General features: G+C 45.3%; 1 long non-coding RNA gene across 3 annotated transcripts in view; it reads right to left on the reverse strand.

Annotated features, from left to right (window-relative positions):
* LOC126524445 (uncharacterized) overlaps positions 1-19,421 on the reverse strand; it is an 84,207-nt gene that overhangs the window by 42,424 nt on the left and 22,362 nt on the right. For all 3 annotated transcript variants that reach the window (XR_011893168.1, XR_007597964.3, XR_008611004.2), the window contains one exon: positions 3,336-3,394. This is a non-coding gene — a long non-coding RNA (uncharacterized lncRNA). The remainder of the gene's footprint in view (positions 1-3,335; positions 3,395-19,421) is intronic.

A 19,421-nucleotide genomic window follows, 5' to 3' on the forward strand; every position in this document is an offset into this window, starting at 1 on the left:
ATCCTGGTACAAAATGATGCCTGCGGCCTTTCTGACGATAATGTTGCCAAATGGTGGGAACGGGCACGGGCAACGTGCGTAATGTGCACTCTCAACACTTCCACCGCAATTAGTGTTTGTATGGGTTGGTTCCGGGCCATTGCAATAGTCGCTACTGTCGATGTGCATTTTGGCAAACCAAGACAAACCCTGAGAGCCCGAGCTTGAATAGCCTGTAGAGCACGAAGGTTTGTCTGGCAAGTGCTGGTCAGTACGGGCAAACTGTATCTCAAGAAGCCCATAAAAAGAGCCCTGTACAATTCCAACATTGCAGGCACTGACATCCCCCCAAGTCTTTTCGCCCAGAAACTTGAAAAGCTGGGAAATTCCTGTCAGACGCTGTTTCAAGTAGCTCACGTGTGGGCTCCATGAGAGATCTCTATCAATGATTATTCCACGTAATCCGTGAGTCTTCTCGTAAGAAATTATCTGGTCATTTATTGAGATAGCGTAGGGTGCCATTGGTTTGCGAGTGAATGCCATCAGTGCACATTTGTCTGACGAAATTTCAGGACTTTGGTTGCGGAGGTATATAGCTGTCAGAGTAGCAGCTTTTTGAAATCTTGCACGTATCTGAGGACGTATCAAACCTGAAGTTCATATACATATATCGTCTGCGTACATTCATATCTTGATCGCTGCTGGCAGATAATCAATGAGACCAATGAGTGTGAGGTTAAATAGGGTAGGGCTTAGTACACCGCCTTGAGGAACACCTTGGTAGGTGTAGTGTCGTGCGGTCTTATCATCGCCAGTACAGACAAAGAAACATCTCATAAAAAGGTAATGAGAAATCCATTGGAAAACTCGACCACCTAGGCCAGCCACCTCAAGAGCATCGAGGATAGCCTCGTGAGATACGTTATCGTATGCCCCCTTGACATCCAAGAACAATGCTGCAGATAATCTTTGCGTGACTTTTGATGCTGGACAAAATTTGGTGGAACAAAATCACACAGAAATGTTCCGGAAAAGAGATACCGCGAAGCACGTTGTGGCGAAAGAAATAAAGGCGCATGGCGTGCTGCTTCGTGTCACCACAACTAGAAAGATCCGCAGAGTTGCCAAACTTTAGCTTATATGTATAGCAATGGTTACCATTAGAGCACATTTTTAGGTATCTTGGATTCGCCGACTGAAAATTGGTCACGGTATGTTTGCGGGTCTGCAAATTGTCGTAACGGGCGGCATGTGTCATCGCTGTTGTAGTGACGTTGAATAAGTATATAACGTTTCGAAAATGCTGTTGAGGACAGCAGTATAACGCTTCACTTGCACCTGTGAGGAAAATGGTCAGACCACGCATGTCTCAATTCTCCACGAGTATCTGATGTTGATGCAGTGAAGAAGAAACTAGGAATTGGCAAGAATCAGATGTATGCCTTAAGAGACAAAGCCGGAATATTATTACTAATACGGATGAGATAGTTCAAGTGGCTGAGGAGTTCTATAGAGATTTATACAGTACCAGTGGCACCCACGACAATAATGCAAGAAAGAATAGTCTAGAGGAATCCGAAATCCCCATAGGTAACGCCGGAAGAAGTAAAGAAACCTTGGGATCTATGTAAAGGGGGAGGCAGCTGGGGAGGATCAGGAAACAGCAGATTTGTTGAAGGATGGTGGGCAGATTGTTCTAGAGAAACTGGCCACCCTGTATGCGCAATGCCTCATGACCTCGAGCGTACCGGAATCTTGGAAGAATGCTAACATAATCCTAATCCATAAGAAAGGGGACGCCAAAGACTTGAAAAATTATAGACCGATCAGCTTACTGTCCGTTGCCTACAAACCATTTACTAAGGTAATCGCAAATAGAATCAGGAACGCGTTAGACTTCTGTCAAGCAAACGACCAGGCAGGATTCCGTAAAGGCTACTCAACAATAGACCATATTCACACTATCAATTAGGTGATAGAGAAATTTGCGGAATATAACCAACCCTTATAAATAGCTTTCATTGATTACGAGAAAGCGTGTGATTCTGTCGAAACCTCAGCAGTCATGGAGGCATTACGGAATCAGGGTGTAGCGGAGCCGTATGTAAAAATACTGAGAGATATCTATAGCGGCTCCACAGCCACCGTAGCCCTCCATAAAGAAAGAAACAAAATTCCAATAAAGAAAGGCGTCAGGCAGGGAGATACGATCTCTCCAATACTATTCACAGCGTGTTTACAGCAGGTATTCAGGGACCTGGATTGGGAAGAATTGGGGATAAAAGTTCATGGAGAATACCTTAGTAACTTACAATTCGCTGATGATATTGCCTTGCTTAGTAACTCAGGCGACTAATTGCAATCCATGCTCACCTACCTGGAGAGGCAAAGCAGAAGAGTGGGTCTAAAAATTAATCTGCGCTAAACTAAAGTAATGTTGAACAGTCTCGGAAGAGAACAGCAATTTACAATAGCTAGCGAGGCACTGGAAGTGGTAAGGGAATACATCTACTTAGGGCAGGTAGTGACGGCGGATCCGGATCATGAGACGGAAATAATCAGAAGAATAAGAATGGGCTGGGGTGCGTTTGGCAGGCATTCTCAGATCATGAACAGAAGGTTGCCATTATCCCTAAAGAGAAAAGTGTATAACAGCTGTGTCTTACCTGTACTCACCTCCGGCGCAGAAACCTGGAGGCTCACAAAAAGGAGTCTACTTAAATTGAGGACGACGCAAGGAGCTACGGAAAGAAGAATGATGGGGGTACCTTTATGTGATAAGAAAAGAGCAGATTGGGTGAGGGAACAAACGCGAGTAATGACATCTTAGTTGAAATCAAGAAAAGGAAATGGGCATGGGCAGGACATGTAATGAGGAGCGAAGATAACCGATGGTCATTAAGGGTTACAGGCCTGGATTCCAAGGGAAGGGAAGCGTAGCAGGGGGCGGCAGAAAGTTAGGTGGGCGGATGAGATTAAGAAGTTTGCAGGGACGACAGGGCCACAATTAGTACATGACCGGGGTTGTTGGAGAAGTATGGGAGAGACCTTTGCCCTGCAGTGGGCGTAACCAGGCTCATGATGATGATGACGAATTCTGACAAGGCCTTTAACGGTTTCATATTGTGTACACTACGTCATTTGAGAATTTTCACAATCCATTGCCCTCAGAATAAACTAATGATCATTCGCGATGACACTGATCTCATAATAATAAGCTTGCAAATACACACATCCCAGCAAGATATGTCGCATAGCAGTGCTCTTCATCACGTTAAACTAATAACTTGTCGACTTTTGCGTGCATCTAAAATAAGGCAACGCAATAACGTAGGTGACTCCACGCAGATACTAACGTTTCGTACGTCATCGATGTTAAGGTCCACGTTGCATTCTTGAGTATTCCCACTTGTTACTGAAAAAAAGAAAGGAGAATATGAGAACATAAGCATCGAAGCCGTCCGCGACTACAGTATGCTCAGTTCGTACCGTTGTTATGGCTAATTACACACGCTGAAAGATATATTTTAATTCTTATCGATCAGGACAGGACGTTCGAGCTTACGCATATACTTGCGCCAACTATGCCCACTTTTAGCCTTAATGCAACTGGCCCCTTTTAACTACGGCTTCAGAATTTATCCATGTTTCCCACTACGTACATATGAATAAAAAATTAAGGCACAGTTATTTATTCCTGCGTGGATTATTGCGACAGCATTGCGGCCACGTCAGCAGAAGAGCGGCGACGTGACCAGCAGTGTTCGTCACAAGGTACGCACAACGTCACGTCGTGGGCGTGACTACGATCATAGGCCATGGGTTAGTGTGCCTTAATTAACTCTAGAATTATATTGCCTTAATTATTTATGCCTAATAATAGCAAAGGTGATGGGTTCGTTCCTTTTTCAAATCCAGTTCGTTCCTTTTTCAAATTAGTATTACCTTTTATGCCGCGTACCAACCCCAAAAAGGTTAGGAAAACTACTACCTTTGCACGACACAAACCTGTAAGTTTACTCAATGAAGAAAATGATGTCATTCTGGAGCATAATGTTAGCGGCACACTTAATATATTTTTCTGCTCAGTTTTTAGTAAAAAACTCGACGCCGTACTACCAAACTTCCCTACATTCGACCGTCCAACTTTGAAAGACATGTTGTCCATCCTGATGCTATTACGTAGTTGTTGGGGTCATTGAAAGTCACATCTTCGTGTGGTATTGATGGTATAAACTCAAAAGTTCTAAAAATACTAAGAACATTCTTAGTATCATTTTGTGCCATCTTTTTCAATGATGCTTATCATCAGGTATGCTTCCTGAAGACTGTAAAATCGGTAAGATCACCCAGTCCCCCTGAAACGGTTAATCTTCTTCATAAAAAAAGCACTACCACTACATTTATGTCACAAGCATCAGCTAGAAATTATTGGAACATCACATTTATTCGCACATCCCTAAAATTCTTGTTTCTGTCATCCTTTTTCATCCTAACCTGCATGGCTTCTTAAAAGGACATCCTTGTGATTCCCAACTGTCTCTTTTTATTACCAACTTTAGTTCTAACCTTGACCTACACATTGCTGTATCAAGAGCTACAGCTAACTGTAGTAAGTAAGAGCTAACTGTAGCTAGCACTAGTTTTTGAGCAAGCTTTCAATAATGTACCGCTTAAAAGATTGCTACTGAAGCTTTCGCGCCTAAACGTTATTCCCTTAGTATTGGAATGGCCTCGATATTTTCAGACTAACGGAAAAGAATTCGCCTACGCTGACAAATACTCTTCTTCTCTGTCTTCCGTTACCTGAGGTGTTCCCCAAGGCACTATTCTCGTACCGTTGCTTTTCCTGATTTACATCAATAATTTTCTATCTAACATTTAGTCTAATATCCGTTTATGTACTGACTATTATGTAATCTACTGCCAGATTTGTAACAGTGCTTACGCCGATTTCCTTCAAGAAGATCTTAAACAAATTGAAATTTACTGCAAAGGCTGGTTACTGTATCTTAAGAGGAAGGTTTAGCTCGGGTGCTCCTATCTAAATACAAATAAAAGGAGAATTCGTTTTTCTCGGCAACCACTGCATCAAATTTGAGGAGGTTTGGTGCATTTAAAAGAACACTTAAAATCTAGCGACTGCTAGTTTCGAATTTTTGAGTTATGTCGTCAATATTTTATTAAAAATTAGCAAAAATCAAACATTTTTGAAAAACGAAACTATCAAGTTTGCAACTCTGTAACTCTACAACGAAAACTGATAATATAATTCTGTGAATTTCATTTAATTGTACATCAAAAGCGGACAAAATTGATATGTTACACATGAGAATTAGGAATTTAGTAATATTGAAATACAGCTTTTGCAGAACCCTTGTAATCAACGTAACAATTTCACGTAAAACATAAAATGACATATCAAGTTTGTCTGCTTTGAATTATATAATGGATGCCGTTTACAGAACCGCGATATCTGTTCTTGATGCAGAGCTATGAATTTGTGAACTTCGTGCTTCTATTTTTTTCAAACGGATGAATATTAGAAAATATTTTTAAGAACATTCAGGACATAAATCAAACTTCCGCTTGAAAAAGTCACTAGAATTCAACTTTCTCTCTCAAGTGCATCAAATTTCATTAAAATCCGTCCAGGGGTTATCTCAGAAGAAAGTTCTTGCGTTTTACATGTGTTTGAATAGGCGGCGTCGGAGTTGGGCCCGAGCTAAAGCTTCCTCTTAATGTTGTATCTTAAAGGGACACTAAAGTGAAGAATGATTTCTTCTGCATCAGTAAATTACCGTTCTACAACACCAAAAACACCTGTCTTACAACGCTAAGACCTTTGGTAAGCCAGAAAAAGCGCAAGAACGAAATACGGGTGGCGACGCCTACTTAAGTTCGCGCACCTGGGGGCTGTGACCTCTTGGATTTTGATGGCATCTTCTAGGGCCTACTAATTATATATAACGGTACAGATTGACTACATTGTGTTCTAAAGGTACCAAATATTAAACATGGCAAGTTTCGGGAACCTTTATTCAGCCAACGCGGCCCAAATGCGAAAACATACTTTGGTATCCCTGACGTTACGCTGACGCACCGGCGCTGGGGTTTCGGCGCAAAATTAAAATGCTGATACTTGGACCTTCATTTTCTCATCTTATAATCAAACTATTTTTTTAAATGACTGCCTGCAGGGTTGTCAAACAATGCTTTATTAGTCTAAGCTGATTTATTGTTTCGCTTTAGTGCCCCTTTAATGTATCTTAATGATGACAAGAGTTCGAACACGTTCGATATGTTGTCATCGTAGGCAGGCGCACATCTTTTATAAATGCCGCAGGTCACAAAGCACAGGGGCAATTATTGCGGCAAGTATCAGTACTTCGTCGTACTCGAAAAGGACATGCAGGATGCAGGACAGCACAACAGAACGTCTTTGTCTTTCTTTTAGCGTGCTCGTACTCTCGAACAGTCCGGTCGTCGTTTTTGTCGTCGCCAGGCTGTAGGTGGAACAAACAGTAACGTGGCATTACCCTCCCTTCAGAGTGAGAATCGTCCCGATGCTCATCAAATCGTAGTCGTTAGACTCGATAAACAGCTTGTAGGTGTCCACATCATTCAGAAAAATACTGCTCTACGCGCACCGCGTGCACTACCTACCGCACCTGTTGACGGCGTTCGGCCTAGCAGGAGCCGTCCCGGACGACACCTCGTTATTCACGTCGCTAATACGGCGCACAGACTTGTATGGTCCGAAGTATCCGCTTAGACGTTTCTCAGAGAGGGCTCAGTGCCGTGCCGTATACACAACCCAGACCCTTTCCCCAGGTGTATGAGCGACGAATTGGTGGCAGAGATTGTATCATCGGGCGTCACGTTTTTGCTGTGCAGTTATTCTGACGCGCGCGAGAAGCCGTGCTTCCTCGGCGCGCTCAGTTAATTCTGCGGCAGCTGTGTATGAATAATTGCAGCCATGAGGCGGCATAGCATCAAGCATCTTAGCGACTTCTCGGCCATGGATTAAATGAAACGGCGTCATTTCCTGGCGGCTGTTTCCTGGCGTGCCGTATTATATGCGAATGTGACGTAGGGTAATATTTAGTCCCAATTCTCGGTGCTCCACATTCATCTACATGCAAAGCATGTCTACGATACTCTCGTTGAAGCGTTCTGTAAGCCCATTCGTTTATGGGTGATAGGCTGTTGCTTTCCTATGTGCTGTGCCACTGAGCGTCAGCAGAATGCACAAAAGTTCAGCTGTGAAGGCCGGTCCTTTGTTGGTTATGACGACCGCCGGAGCACCGTGTCTTGGAACAATGTTCTCGATAACGAATCCAGCCGCTTCAGCTGCAGTGCCGCTAGGAATTGCCTTAGTTTCCGCGTATCGGGTGAGGTAGTCTGTCGGAACTATGATCCATCTGCTTCCGTTCCCAGATATTGGAAAGGGGCCAAGAAGGTTTATTCCCATTTGAGCAAGCGGCACTTCCGGTACTAAAATAGGCTGCTTAGCCCGGCGGGTTTAGTCTGTGGTACTTTGTGTCGCTGGCACTAAAGGCAAGTTCTAGCGTATTGTTTCACCTCTGCTGCGAGCCTTGGCCAGTTGCATCTTTATTTTATTTGTGCCAATGTTGGCGTGTACCCGAGGTGGCAGGAAGTGGCTTTTTCAGCCTTGCAAGATTTCGTGGCGGAGATTTTTTGGAACAATTAGCAGATAGCTCTTTCCTGTAGAGAATTGCATTAAGCAAACAGAATGAAGGTACACTCCTTGAAAATAATCTCGACGCATTCGTAGCTTGCCCTTTCAAGAACTCTATGAGTGAGTTCAACTGCCGGTTTTCTTCCTGTTGCCGGACGATGGCGACCGCATCAGCAACTCCTAAAAAAACCTGCGCAAGTAGTGACGCGGCAATATGTTCTTTTCCAAAGTCTCCTCCATTTCCACCTGTAAGTACCTGGCCTTAACGCATAACCTGACTTGGTCTTTACATATAACAAGCATTGCTAATGATGCCAATCATGCCCTTTGCTTTTTATGTCGAAATCTTTATTTTGCTACCCCTTCCAACAGATTTTAGCTTACCAAACGTTTGTCCGATCTAAATTAGAATTCACTTAAGCCGTATGGGACCCTCTTCACTCTACCTGCTCTCTAACTCTAGAAATACAAAAACGCGCTGTCCGTTTCATTTATTCCGACTACTCATAGTATACTAGTGCATCTGCCTTAAGATCCCGAGCCTCCTTACCAAATCTTGAATCACGACGTAAAATGTTTCGATTGTGCGTATTGCATAAGTTTTATCATTCACCTTTAGCAACACCAGTGATCTCACCAGCCCATCACCGCTCCAGTCAAATTGACAGTCAGAAAACCGTCTAACCTCCCACTGCAAGAACTTCTGCTCATCTTCAATCATTCTTTGTCATGTCATCCTGGGACTAGAACAACCTCATCCAATTCAAGAACATTATTGAGGCCAATATCTTACGATTTTCATACCCATCCCTCATGTTATACGCAGTACCCGCGGCCTTTGAGGTAAAATAAATAAATAGGTTCAATTCCCAACGAAGGCTGAGCGTTCAACTTATACAAAAGGTCGGGGGTTCGAGTACCTTAATTAACTACGCCTTCGATAACACAAAACGCCGTGCGTTCGACTCCCGCCAATGGTCGTGGGTGCGAGTACCTGAATTAACTCTATGTTAATTAACCACGTGCGCATTAACTACGCATTCATTAACACCAAAAGTTGTGGGTTCGACACCCACCAAAGCTTGAGGGTTCGTGACCTTTTTGTACCATATTTTTGTCACGCCGCCCAAAGCAAGATTTTCCGCTCCGTAGGGAATTTATTACTTTTGCATTAAAATCCTTATGCCGTGTCCTCTCTTATATCCTCTCTTAGTAAAAGACCGGGCCATTACTCTCCAAAGTATGTCTCAGCAGTTCCCTCTACCACACTAGCTCCAACAATTGATATCCCAGCCAATGCCTAATAATTTCTCAGATATCCCTGCTAATCTAGCTTCATGCGACAGTGCTCTTGTGGTAAAACTTGACACGTCGAGGAAACACAAGGCTCGCGAACAGGCAATAGGTAACTATGATATCGACGCTAGGAATCGAAGCAATCATAGGCTAGGAAACTTTACTGAATAGAATACAATTCTAAATATGAATTCCTTCTTCTGGAATCGAAATAATTGGAAGCGATCATAGGCTAGGAAACTTTACTGAATAGAATACAATTCTAAATATGAATTCCTTCTTCTGGAATCGAAATAATTGGAAGCGGGCCTGGAAAAGACCTCAATGAGGAACAAGAAATAAAATAGATTTCGTACGCTGTGCCGACCCCACCAGTGTATAGGATGCAGAAGTTTCACGTATGGTAACGGGCAGTGATCGTAGTTTAGTGAGGTCTAGAATTGCTCTCAATTTGAAAAGAGAATAAGGAAAATAAGGCCAACCTGGAACCGGTCTGGGGAACAACAGGTGTGTTCAGCTTAGCGGCGAAGAAGAAATGTGCGGCTTTAAACTAGCAAGCAAACATAAAATCGTGGCAATGAATGGGAGCGTAACTATAAACTCATTTCATACCTGGAATATAAATTTGAGGTAATGCAATAAGACAGCTAAGAGATAAGCTCTCCCAAGAAAATCAGTGAATAAAAAAACGAAAAAGCATATATGTGTCTAATTCAAGAATTCATATAGAAGTGGCGCAATTGTCTAAGTTCCTAAACAAGAGGAAAGTGTAATCAAATTGTTGACAATTGAAAGACTGAGTAAACACTAAAACAATGGTGCAGCACGAAATGGGCGAGAAGGAAACTTTGCATCGGAAGGAGCACGATGTATGTAATGAAAGGTAAGCACGGCAATGTCATCAGCAATTTTGGTGATATAATAAAGGCAGCAGAGTATTGCTGCACTGAACTGTACAGTTCCCTCAGTAGCCACGTAACCTTGATTCTGATTTCACGGTATAAATTCTAAGCTAGGCGTAGGTAATCATGTGGATGCCATCTTTATCGACTTTTCTAAAGCTTTTGACTCTACGATTCATTCTAAACTATCGGTAAAATTAAGCGCCATATTGAATAATCCCTGTATTGTTCCTTTGATCCTTAGTTTTCTTCATTGTCGATCACAATTCCTTCCTTTTAACTCAGTGGAATAAACTCCTCTCGACTTCACGTCAGGCATTCCTCAGAGATCTGTATTAGGCCTTTTATTATTTTTGATATCTATTCGTGATTTTCCTCGTAGCAATTAAACTAAAATTATACTTTGTAAAGACCATTGCATATGATACGAATCTATTAACTCCACTGATGACTATCACTATTATTTCCAATCGCTTATGCCTTTGTGTGCCTTCTGCAAAACATGTAAAGTGAACAACTGTAGCAAAACAGTCGTGATGCCACATGCCAATAAGCAGAGCTCCTCTCGTTCGATTATTCTCTGGATGGCATACACCTTCAAAGAGTGTATCAGCATAGATACTTAGGTGTCAATGTAACCGAATATCTTTCTTGGTTTAAACACGTCGAATGTGTAAGCGGGAAAACTAAAAAAATTAAGTTATTTGCGCCGCAGTATAGCGAAGACGCCCCGCGATACTAAATTATTATTACATAAAACAATTATCCTCCCTGCTCTAGAATACGCATCCGCCGTTTGGTTCCTTTACCATAAATGCGAAATAAGCTCGCTCAATACAATCAACAAAAATCTATCCGTTTCGTTTGCCAAATTTAAAGCCGCAGTTTCGCACCTAGCAGCCTCAACAATCTCTGAACATTGAGCCATTACTTTCACGTTATTGCACTTAAGCCTTAAAGCTTTTATATAGTCACGTAGTAGTGACGGCGAAGAACGCAGCGAAACTGGCAATGAGGAAACTGGCGTTCTATTGGGCGAACTTGTGCCCTAAAAAACAGGCTACACTCAAAGAACGGTGATAGCGACGAACACCGTCGGCGATTGTCGAATATCTAATCTGCAGGTGAAGCGCCCCGGTGTTTATACACGAGTCATTGAAGGCTCCAGAGCAATCGCTTGTGCCAGCGTGTCTTCCAGGAAGTTATCCACAATTCGTGTGGCACATGCAATCAGGTGACACAAGCTTCGGTGACAACAGAACCATCGATAACATTCGATAACGAACCTTCGATAACTGTACGATAACATTTGTTAGACGGTGAAACGCGCTCACCCGAAAAAGATAAACAAGTCCACGTGTCAATGACCCCCTCTCAAGAAGCATCGTCCCGATGCTACAAACATAACTGGAAAGCGAAACACAAAAGGAAACTTATTAAACAAAAGAAATAAATAACAAAGAAACATAGTCTAAAATAAACACAGTCCAAAAAAAAAGAAACCTATGAAAAGTCCAAAAGTTCGTTAGCGCTGGGAGAACAGCTTAAATCGCACAAGACGGATTCTTTCAGGTCATGAGTTGCTCCGCGGTGATAGTGAAATGCCGTCTGGCATGACATCGCACTCGAGTGCGCCAATGCGTCCAACGATCTTGCAGGGTTCGAAATAGCGGCGTAAAAGCTCCTCGCTAAGTCCTCGTCGGCGTATTGCGGTCCAAAACCAAACACCGGCGCCGGCATGGTACTCGACGTACAGTCGTCGAAGGGTGTAGTGTCGGCGATCAGTCCTCTCTTGATTTTTGATCCGCACGCGAGCGAGCTGTCGGGCTTCTTCGGCGCGCAGGGGATAGGCGGCGACGTCAACATTTTCTTCGTCGGTGAGGTGCGGCAGCGTCGCGTCGGGAGTCGTATTCGGGTTTCTGCGGTAAACCAGTTGAAAACAGGATCTGTGTTGTTTTTTGTACAACGGTGTTGTAATCGAAGGTTATGTATGGCCGGACGGCATCCCAAGTCTTGGGTTCGACGTCGAGGTACATTGTTCAGGCACTCCTTGTTCAGGCACTCCGTAAGACTATTCGTCTGCGGGTGTTAGGCAGTTGTACTCCTGTGGCTTGTCTGGCTGTATAGCAGGATGGCTTGGATGAGCCCCGCTGTAAAGACCGTTCCTCTGTAGGTGATGAGAACTTCTGGTGCGCCATGTCGCAGGAGGATGTTCTCGAACAATTTCGCCATTTCAGCTGCGCTACCATTTGGCAGAGCTTTCGTTTCAGCGAAGCTGGTGAGGTAGTCCGTCGCCACGACGATCCTCTTATTTTCGGATGTTGACTTCGGTAACGGTCCCAACAAATCTATCCGGTTCTGCTAAAAAGGTCGGCAAGGAGGCTCGATCGGCTGTCGTAATCCCGCTGGCCTTGTCGGTGGTGTCTTGTGTCGCTGATAGTCTCGGCATGTTCTTACATAACGGGTAACGTCGGCGGTCAGGCGCGGCCAATAATACCTTTCCGGTATCCTCGACAGTGTCCGGGAGAATCCGAGGTGTCCAGCGGCGGATCGTCATTTAGGCCGCGCAATACTTCTGGACGCGGCTCTGAGGGATTAACAGCAAGGTAGTTGGCGCGGACTGGTGAAAAGTTCTTGACAAGTAGCCTGCTTTGAAGCGAGAATGAAGAGAATCACCGCTTAAATGCACTAGGGACAACGTCGGTGCTCCCTTCCAAATACTCGACGAGGCCTCTTAGCTCAAGGTGTGCTCGTTGCTGTTCAGCGGAGTCTTCGGCGCTTATTATTCCAAAAAAAGGCGCCGTCATCCTCGTGATTATGCGGCGGCGGGTCAATGCGGGCGCGTAATAGGCAATCGGCAGCAGAGTTTTTTCGTTCGGACTTGTAGATTACAGTGACGTCATATTCTTGAAGTCTGATGCTGCGCCGTGCCAGCCACCCTGAAGAGTCCTTTCATTTCGCTATCTAACAAAATGCGTCATATTCGCTGACGACTTTCAATGGCCTGCCATGTAGGTAACGGCCTAATTCGGATGTAAGCCAAATGATGGCGAGGCATTCCTTTTCGGTCTTAGAATAATTGCCTTCCGCTTTTGACAGTGACCGGCTAGCGTAAGCTATTGCCCGTTTAAGTCCGTCTTTTCACTGGACTAGGACGGCACCGAGAGGTAGGGTACTTGCGTCAGTGTGGCTTTCCGTATTGGCGTCTTCGTCCAATTGCGCAAGTACCGGCGGCTACTGCATGTGTGGTTTCAGTTATTGAAATGCATTGACCTGAGGCGTTTCCCACTTGAACTCGACATCACATTTAGTTAGCTGTGTTAGCGGCTCAGCGATGCGTCAAAAGCCCTTGACAAAGCGTCTGTAGTAGGCACAGGTGCCAAGGGATCTACGCACTGCCTTCTTGTCGCTGGGCTGCGGGAACTTTGCAATCGCGGCTGTCTTCTGCCGGTCGGGGTGAACTCCAGTTTTGCTGATAACGTGGCCTAGGAAGAGAAGCCCATCGTGAGCGACGCGGCACTTTCCCGGCTTCAGAGTGAGCCCTGATGATTTTATGGCATCTAGTACTGTCGCAAGCCGTCTAAGGTGATCGTCGAAATTTCCGGCAAAGGCGACGATGTCACGCAAGTAAACAACACAGGGATGCCACATCAATACTGCTAAAACCGTATCCATCACGCTCTGGAAGGTTGCAGGCCGCGCACAGTCCAAATGGCATAACGGTGAACATAGAGGCCATCTGGTGTGATGACGGCGGCCTTTTTTCGATATATCTCGTGAAGTTCCATTTCCTAGTATCCAGACTTGAGGACCATCAACGACAAGTATTTAGCGTTGCAGAGCCGATCCAATGCATCATCTATTCGTGGGAAGGTGTATACGTGCTTCTTCGTGATCTTGTTCAGTCGACAATAATAGGCGCACAAACGTAGGTTTCCGTGCTTTTCCTTCACCAAGAATACAGGTGAGGCCCGTGGTCATTTCGACGATTGGATGATGTCGTAGTGCTGCATTTCGTCGATTTGCTGCCTAATAGCTTGACGTTCTCTCGTCGAAACTTGATAAGGGTTCTGGCAGAGTGGTCGAGCGCACTCTTAGGTTATTATGCGATTGTTTGCAACTGGTGTTTGCCGAATCCTCGATAACGTCGAAAAGCAGTCTTTGTATAGTCGGATAAGTCTTCTGAGCTGTTGCTGTTTCCTCAGGGGGAGACATGGATTTACGTCGAAGTCTGGTTGGAGAACTATGGTCGTCGGAGTAGACGCAGAAGAATCCGAGAGGGCAAACTGATTTCCTCGATGTATGCGACCATCGTGCCGTTGTGGATGTGCTTGAACTCCTGGATGAAATTTTTAAGCATCACTGTTGCTTTCCCTCCGTGCAATCGAGCGATCCCTCTTGCGAAGCAAATTTTGCAGTCGAGTGGTAGACGTAGATCACCCTCGAAGACACCTACATATGTGGGCGTTTCGGTGTCGACGGATATAATTAGGCTGGAGCGAGGTCGGATGCTCACTTGATCTTCGAGCACACTCAAGGCCTGGTGACTACAACAGCTCTCCGGCCGCATCGCTTGCCCTTCCGGCAGCGTTATCAACCTCAACTTAAGGTCGATGACTGCGCCGTGTTCGTTCAGGAAGTCCATACCGAGAATTACATCTTGTGAACACGGTTGGAGGAGAACGAGGGTGGCAGGGGACGTCCGGTCATGAACCGTAATTCTTGCCGTGCATATTCCAGCCGGCGTTATTAGGAGTCCTCCAGCTCTCCCGTATTGAAGGCCGTACCAAGCAGTCTTAGGTTTCTTAAACTTGGCGGTGAATAATCCTCTGATGACGGAGCGGTCGGCTCCTTTGTACACTAAGGTGGTGACTGCGTGGCCATCGAGAAGCACGTCAAGATCGGTTGTTTTTTGTGCTGCGTTCCACTTAGGTCTTGGCGTTGGATCACGGCTGCGTCGTGTTCACGTGTGGCTGGTACGTCTCTTCATGAGGTATTTCGTGGGTGAATTCTTTGCTTCCAGGCTTCGTCGGGATGGCGGCCTGTAGTTGTTATGTAGTCGAGAAGGTCTCAACGGCGTCTTTTTAAGCGGCGGATGATCGTCGTCAGTTCGACGAACAGCAACCGCACCTCCATCGGTTGCTGCTTTTAATTTTCCGGATATGGGCTGACGGACTGGACCCAGGATGAGCCAGCTAAGGACGGCTCTGCGGCGACAGCTTGCGTCCTGGTTATGGCAAATGGGACGGTCGTCGAGGCCTCCAGAGAGTAGTAGATCTCGCAGGCTTTCACCTTCCCGAGGGCACCGTGCATTAACCGCGAACCCTCGTAGTCATATATCGCGGTAAGGACATCGGCAGCAGACAAGACCGTCTTTTCCACAGTCATAGCAGAGCGGACGGTGGTCGAGAGCTCGCCAAACGTCAGTCTACCTTGGAATGCTGCGTGGGGCGATGGTTGGCGTGCTGGTGGACAACGGAGCTGTGGTGTTACCGGGCTGGCGCAGGCGGGGAGGGAGAACATGACGGCAGGCTACGGCGGCATACGTCACCGTTTCCGGCAGAGGCTGCGGCGATTGAGGTACTCCGAGTTATTGTTGTAGCTCCCCGCGTACAAGATCGGCTATTGTAGCCACTTTAGACAGTGATGAAGGGAACAGTTTCTGAAGCTCCTCCCGCACGACCGCTCTGATAGCCTCCGCGCAGATCGTCGGTGCCGAGTGACTGAACTCTGGCGTAGTTTGTAGAGTTCGTGCGGTCGTTGAATTGCCTGTTCCGCATTTCTAGTGTCTTCTCGATGCTGGTGGCCTCCCGAAGAAATCATTTGATGGTCTTCGGTGGGCTTTCCATGAGTCTTCACAAAACTTCCTCCTTCACACCACGCATGAATAGACCGACATTCTTCTCCTCAGGCACTTCCGGGTATGCGTGGTGGAACAAATGGCTTATCTCCGTAACGATGGCGATGGTCTCATTAGGCAGCTGCACACAGGCTCTTAGTAGAGCTTGAGCACCCTGTCCGTGTACGGCACTTGTGAATGTCTGCTGGAAGCTCTTCGGAACAGGTCTCACGTCGTTAAGGTTGCTTCTCTATTTTGCAACCACGCGCTGCTGGCGCCTTCCAATGCGAGAAAGACATGTCGCAGCTTGTTGTCGCTGTTGCAGCTGCTAAATGTAGCGACCGCTCTCATACGTTTCAAGCCAGCTTTCCGGCTCCTCGAATATTGAACCGCAGAACGTCGGTGCCTCCCTGGGCTGCTGCAGCATGATGGGTGTTGGCGACACTAGGGCTGTCATTGTAGCTGCTGTCGTGGCCATGCACTTCCTGGTCTTATCAGGTAACAGTCCGTGCTCCGGGGGCAGCCCTTGCAGCCTGCGGCTAGATCGCTGGCTCTTGGCGACGTTGGTGTTGTCTTCGTGGTTGGGGCTTGGCTGACGGCCTTGCGGGGGCGTTTGGTACATGAACGCACTAGCGGAATGAAAGCACCTCACGTAGTAGTGACGGTGAAGAAAGCAGCAAAACTGAGAATGAAGAAACTAGCGTTTTATTGGGCGAACCTATGCCCTAAAAACACAGGCTACACTCAAAGAACGGCAATAGCAGCGAACACCATCGCCGATTGTCGAATATCTGATCTGCCGGTGAAGCGCGTCGGCGTTTTACCCAAGTCATCGAAGGTTCCGGAGTTATAAGCGGTGCCCGCGTGTCTACTAGAAAGTTCTACACAATTCGCGTCGCATGCAATCAGACTACACAAGCTTTGGTGACAACAGAACCATCGATAACATTCGAGAAAGTTCCGATACATGCGGGCGCGCCCCGTGCGGCGCGATAGCATTTTTTAGACGGTGAAAAGGGCTCACCCGAAAAAGAGAGTCCACATGTCAATGTGCAATTAATACCTCATCCTTTGGTCTTTTTGGTTGTAACTATATCACATTTACTAACACATGCTGTGCCCGTAGCGCCCACGCCTTGAACATAAGGCCTATTTTTGCTGCTACGAACACACCAAATACCTTTTTTAAGTGCAATAAATCTTTTTGCCGGTAACATTCGTTCACTATCTTTAAAATATTTATAGCTACCACTCGTAAGCGCCTCGCTAACATGTAAAGTGCGTATTTTTAATCGTGGACCTTTCTGTGTATGTGCGTGTTTTTATTGTATCTTATATAATATGTATAATATGTGTATAATATATAATAATGTGTAATGTTCCCACTCCTGCTATAGCCCTAAATAAATTAGAAACCGCGAGGAACAGAATATGAAATTCGTGTTCAACACAATTTTCACAAATATTGAGTTGCAAAACAAGTAAATAATGTTTTAACAGAAAATGAAGAAACATAGTTATATAGGATTGCGTAGCGCTTATAGCCTGAGGCCATAAGGTGCCGTCCGCGACGGCCGCATTTTCATGGAGAAGAAATGCAAAAACGCCCGTGTACCGTGCATTGGGCGCCCGTTAAAGAAACCCAGCTGGTCAAATTAATCTGGAGTCCCCCACATGGCGTGCCTCCTATTCATATTGCCGTTTTGGCAGGTTAAGCCCTCAGATTATTTAAATATTGAACCACGTTTTTTTCTGTGTGCACTGCATGAAGGAAACAAAAATTTGTTTGAAATAAACAAAAAACAAAAAGAAACCTACAGTGATATCTTTTTTTTTGGGGGGGGGGGGGGGAAGGGATTATGTTCGTCGCTGAAAATGCTCCGTGGATGCAAAATATCCAGAGAGCGAAAACAGCGATAGCAACGCAGCTGCTTGCCTATATGCGTCCCTGCGCAAGTAGGCTGATTAAATGAATGTCCCTCTTACACTACTTCCAAAGCAACGTTTACTTTCTTTATTCTCGTGTCGTTTGATTGCCGCTTCAACGAAAATGGGAAGCGGAGAGATGGATTACGCAGAAGGATAGAAGGAGGCATCGCTAGGGACAGTAGTCTTCACGCTACGGCCACAGCTGTCAATGAACTGGGCAAGGCAATTATAGCGAACGCGGGGCAAGATCTGTGTAATTATTTGATTCTGCGTAATTATGCTGTAAAGCACGTGTCATTTATTCTGTATGATTTGCTGGGAGCTTCGTGCAGGCATACTTTTTTCAAATATTATCTCAATCCATTTGCGTTGGTATTGAATGCAGTCTAATTTAATTATTTGACAGTCAGATCGTCCTATGGTCTCGCACCTTCGCGAGACTTCTTCGTGAAAATTTTCCTTTTATGTGTATTGAATGTTACCACAATGACAAAGGACAGAATCATCAGTCACCCAATACATGTCGGTCCAAAAACTTGGTGAGGGAGAAAATTATTCACCAAGAAATACAGAAGGCTCGTAAGTTCGTAGCGAGAAATATGTGCACCTCACGCTGGCAAGAATCTTTATCCGTCGAAATATTTTGTATGAAAAAAAATTCAAATTTTCTCTTTAACATAAAAACCGAAAATGTTATGCTAAATGTTGCGAAAAGAAGAGGTCAGTATGAACGATAGTATGAATGCGGAAGAAGAAAACTTTAAGAACTTTAAATTATTGGACATGTTCCATAATGTGTCATTGTTTCATTACATTTCTCCGGCACGCACAACACATTAGGCCGAGACACTTAAGACTACTTACGTGTGCTAATGTCACCTAAGTGTCCTTACGTGATTTGAATGCAAAAGCCCGATGACTTCTCTAAGTCTCTTTTAATCTACTTTAGATTAAAAAGTAGAAGTTTCGTCCGAAAGGCGAAGCACCGATGACGATAGTAAATTGGTAGACAGCTATACAAAGTACCGATAGCAGTTTTATTGGCCCTATAAACGTGAAACACACTCGCTTACTAACTAGATTAACAAGCATGGTGTCACACGCGCACAAGCAAACATGAACACATCTCGATGATAGCGAAAACTGCCTGTGCAAACGCTAGATTGAGGATCTCGCTTCAACGCAAAATAAGTGGCGAACACAGTGCACACGACCCTGTCAACACTCGGCACGCACTCTGCACCATAGCAGGTCACCAGAGCAGGTCATACGTAGCAGCTACCGGAATACAACGCCTCCTCCCGCGATCGCTACCCTCCCTTGAGCGTGCGAGATTGAGGCGCAATCGTCGGTGCACTCTCACCCGTTTTGACTCGCATATGCAGGATGCGGCACGCGGCGACGATGTGATTGCCCTTGGGCTTTATATGGAACATCACGGCGGTGACTATGACAGAAATGCGCCTCGAGTGTGCATTAGGGCTATCGCAATAAACTCCACCTTAATCCACCTTACTCAACTTCGCTCTAATTTGTACCTCCTTAACCTGGCTTAGTTTACCGTGCTCTAATTTGAAGCAACAATATTCCGCCTTAATCCACCTTATTACACATTATTCTAGCCTAATGCACTTTAATTCTCCTTCGTTCCCTTTACTTCACGGCGGGATTTCACAGTTCGAGCAGCACCAGGTCAAGCGCCTGGAACGTGACGTCGTCACTTGGTCACGTGGGTTTTCGTATCATTACATGTTATCGCAGTACGCCGAATGTA

Source organism: Dermacentor andersoni, chromosome 3, assembly GCF_023375885.2.
Source record: "Dermacentor andersoni chromosome 3, qqDerAnde1_hic_scaffold, whole genome shotgun sequence".
In the NCBI taxonomy this organism is placed as follows: Eukaryota; Metazoa; Arthropoda; class Arachnida; order Ixodida; family Ixodidae; genus Dermacentor; species Dermacentor andersoni.